The 4,536-nt window shown below is 37.0% G+C and overlaps 1 long non-coding RNA gene across 1 annotated transcript; it reads right to left on the reverse strand.

Moving 5' to 3' along the window:
• Positions 1–221: 221 nt before the first annotated feature.
• Positions 222–3,508, reverse strand: LOC149790346 (uncharacterized). Its single transcript, XR_016424045.1, has 2 exons — positions 1,955–3,508; positions 222–397 (listed from the first exon to the last, which is right to left on the reverse strand). It is a non-coding gene; the product is annotated as an uncharacterized LOC149790346 (long non-coding RNA).
• Between the last annotated feature and the right edge of the window lie 1,028 nt (positions 3,509–4,536).

A 4,536-nucleotide genomic window follows, 5' to 3' on the forward strand; every position in this document is an offset into this window, starting at 1 on the left:
GCTTCCAGTAGTATTGAAGAGTTGGTGAAGTTCTCTGAAACCAAGCTAGCATGCCTTCTCCTAACTATATAAGTGAGAGAGAGAGGATGATTCTTGTATTTTACATGCAGTTATCGTAACTGAAACCATGAAAGGGTACAAGAAGAGGAAGACAACTTTTTTTAAACCTGGATATATTCCACATAACAAAGGAGTCACATATCTGACTGATAATACTCTACCAAGTTCCAGTGCTGCATCTGTTCCAGTGACAAGAAGAATGGATGCAGACAAGTTCTCTGTCACAGCAGTGACAAAGCCGACAAATGGGGGTCTCAAGTCAGTTCAGGCACCAGACTGTAATGGCACACCTGGGACTGCAAACATTCTACAACCATCATCCAAAGCAAAACTGGACCTGAAAGAGACAAATTTGAATGAGCATGATGGGACACGTATGATCTGTATGAAAAAAAATGTTGAAATGTGGAATGATATCATTCATCGCCATGGCAATCAAGTCAACATATGTGGTAGACCAGAGTTCCAAATTGCTAATGAAATAAAATGGGGACTTGCTTGGAAGCATACTATGATGTGTAAAAACTGCAGCTTTAAGTCACCAGAGTATAAGTTGTATGATGAGATAAAAACAAATAAACCTGGGCCAAATCCTGCTGCTGTAAATATGATGTTTCAAGCTGGATTACAAGATACACCAATGGGCAACACCAGGGCTAGATACTTGCTTGCAGCCACTGACATTCCGCCACCTAGCAGAACATCTATGCAAAGGGCCTCCAACCTTGTAGGCAAAGCAACTGTGGAGATGAATGAAATGGACATGACAGAGAAGCTGAAACTAGTCAGACAAGTTAATGTTATGCGTGGTGTTCAGCATCCTGAGCAAATAAATGTTGCTTTTGATGCGAGATACAATGCCATTAGCTTTGGACATGAAAAGAAACCTGGTCAAAGTTCATCACAAGCTGTTGGAATTGCCTGCGAAACTGTTACAGAGAAGCGATACATTGTGGGAACTACAATAGAAAACAAGCTGTGTTGGACTGGAGCATGGCTGAAGGGAAAAGGTTTTGATGTGAAATGTCCAGGAGGCCATGTTGACTGCACAGCAAATCTGTCACCAGTTGCACCACATTCAGAGTATGAAATGGCAAGAGAAATGGGACAAAAATTTGTTCTGCAAGAGATTCTCATCAGACATGCAACAACAGATGGAGATGCACAGGCTGCTGCTGGCTTCCAAAATGCTTATACCATTCTGCATCCAATGTGGAAAGTAGAAAGACTGTCGGATCCCATCCGTTTGGGTCGTTTACAGTTCAAACGGTGTAATTCTGCAATATTTAGTGAAAACATGTTTCCAGGAATAAGAACAAGAGAAGGAAAAAGGCTCAAACAGAAAATTTTCAGCCAAGACATTAAAGCACGTTGCGGTTTAATCTTCAAACAAATGATGGAGGACAATAGTGGTGATGTTAAAAAAATTAAATGTCAACTTCCCCAAGTATTGGATGCCACTCTGCGCTGTTATTCAGGGGACTGCTCCAAATGCCGGCAGTATTCAAAGGTCTGTGGGGGAGGAAGTACTAACAGCTGGTGGATGCGATCAGCATACCTGGGCCCTCATCAAATGACTCATCTCAACATGACAGAAAATGATAAGAACATCCTGCTAGAAGTTCTGAAAATGAAACTCTCCTGTGATGTTGTAGAAAGATTGCGACTGAACACAAACACACAGAAATGTGAGGCAGTGAACAGATCAATCAGTGTTTCATTACCTAAGAATGTGAACTATTCCACAAACTTTGAAGCAAGAGTGCATTCAACAATACACAGACTCAATAACAGCCTGGGATCATCACTGAAAAAAAAAGTAACACACTTGGGAGGTAAACTTTCAACAAGGACTCTGAGATCACTGGAGACAATGGATAAAGACTGCACTTACCATCAGTTGTATCAAAAGCATCCCAAAACCAGGAAACGTATTCTAGCAAGACGAGGAAATATGATACAGGCCCATCTGAGGTACAGGACACAGCAAGGCAATAGGAAGTCTGACTACTGCAAAGGACTGCTAGATACCAAGGGCGATCACTCCTATGCAAAGGTTTAGCAGGAGCCAATGGACACTGCAGACAGAAAAAGTTATCTTAATTCCATGTGCAAAATGAAAGCGCTCAAATACACCATGAATAACACATTGTACAGAAGGGAAAACTGTAGTGGGGAAATCCGTAGGTAACACAACGCATGTTATGTGCAGTTGTGTTACTTACTACCACCTGATGAGACCTATGGAGAGGTCGAAACAGTTTTCTCTGAATATGAAGACACAAATAAAGAAATTAAAAAGCAAAATAAATAAAGATTAAAAAAATCAAAATTAAAATAACATGACATGACAAGACATGACTTACTAGACTAGCTGAATGAATGAATGAATGAATGAATGAATGAATGAATAAAAGGAAGGAAAGAAGGAAGGAAGGAAGGAATGTATTTAAGAAAGCACTGTCATACCAGCATGGTCTACTAAAATAAAGACCACACTCTTTCCTTTCTCCTTGTTACTCAACACATACATACATCCATCCATTCATCCATCCTTCCTTCCTTCCTTCCATGCCAGACATACATTGATATGGATGTGGGTGGGTGTAAAGGATATATCATGATACCTGAATTTATTCCATATTACAATTTCAACTTCAACATGCAGTCAGGATAGTCACCATGGCCAATGCAATGACCATAACCTTTGCAATACTGTCTATTATTATTAATGGAATGACACTCTAGAACCAGATGATCCACATTCACACACAGACTTTTATGGCATAAATGGGATGCATCTAGCTCCTTTGGTATAGTCAGACTTCTCAACTTCACCATCAGTGCCAGTCTGTGAACATGTTTTTTCTTCCACGTGTTTGTTGTGGGATCCTTATATGACAATAGGCCATATAATCCATTGGCTGTTACATTTCCTGTCCATATTTTACAAACACTATTATGTGCTATTACAGAATTCAATGAAATTTTTGCTGACAGGCTTTCAAAAAAATCCTCCATTGCAACTTCAATATGGTGTAGGAATACATTGCTGCTAATAATAATGAGTGTCATCTCCAACAGATACCATTTCTTTGAATTTATAGGGAATTTTTTTTTCTTAATTTTTAAATTTTTTAAAATTAACTTTAAAAAAAAATTAATTAATTTTTTAAAATTTTAATTATATTTTCGGATTGCTACAGTCAATATACACAAGGTGTGAAAATCTCATGTGTCTATCATTAATAATAAAAATATTATAGCAATTTAAAGTTGAATCAATGCTTCCCTGACAGGACATAGGACACAATTAATTTTACTATATGTTATCTACATTGGTTTCTCAGTACTGACCTTTCCACTGTGTGACAATCAATACAAATCATATGCTAATCTAAACTACCTTCAAAGATGACTTCACGGTGAAGTTCTCGTCAAAGGTTGACCTGCTCTTTTTTTAGATGCTGAACTGTCAACACATCACCATGTAAACAGAACACAGATTTCACTTCCGGAGCATCACCAAGGCCTTATTACTCACTGTGCACTGTCGCCGAAATACACACATACAACAACACCCTGAGCTCATATTATGAAGAATAAACAGTTACCTTTAAATCCCTACCAAAAATGCATAAATAAAACTCTTCTATCACCACCAAAATGAGAGAGGAAAAAATGTTCTAAAAATAGACTAGAACTACATTCGTGGGTACTGAACTGGAAGTATTAATTGTGAACTGATTCCATGTGAAACCAACGGAAGTGACTGTTATAACCCTTTCAAATGACTGCTCAGAAACTTAGCACGTGTAATAGTACAAAGTGAAAACTATTTCCCTTTCTCAGCACTTTTGAATGAAAACAAAAGAAAGCAAAGATAGGAGAAATTATGATTATTGCAAAATAGATGAATACAGATGTATATACACTGCAAGGGGTTAAATTAATGAGAGCAGAAAATGTAGGATTTTAGTCTTAACTTTTACTTATGTGGACATGGAAAAACTATCGCTTATAGTTCGGAGGCTCTGCTGATTACGCGAACCCTAGTGTTTCTTACGTACATTGTTGTTTGATTGCTTTCAAAAAAAAAGATATTGGAACAAAAATGTCAAATGAAAGATACTTGTTTCCTCAGTAGATGAAAAAATGGGATCGTATTTATGTCATAGAGTAGTTTTCATCTTTAAGCTTATAAAATAATGATTTCATGTTTTAGGACTTCAATTACTATTACAATTTTTGTTATCTCTACGCAATGTTTACACCATGGATACTAAAACAAATACCATTACAATTGCTACTACTACTACTACTACTACTAAAAATAATCAATAACAATTATTATTATTATTATTATTATTATTATTGATGTTGATGTTGTTGTTGAAAAATTAGAAGTCATTAAATGTATTCAGTTCCTGTGCTTCAAACTGTACATGTAAAAACATAAACGTGTGAGTATTTTGG

This window comes from Sinohyriopsis cumingii, chromosome 10 (genome assembly GCF_028554795.1).
Source record: "Sinohyriopsis cumingii isolate HCF-2022 chromosome 10, ASM2855479v2, whole genome shotgun sequence".
NCBI classification, from domain to species: domain Eukaryota; kingdom Metazoa; phylum Mollusca; class Bivalvia; order Unionida; family Unionidae; genus Sinohyriopsis; species Sinohyriopsis cumingii.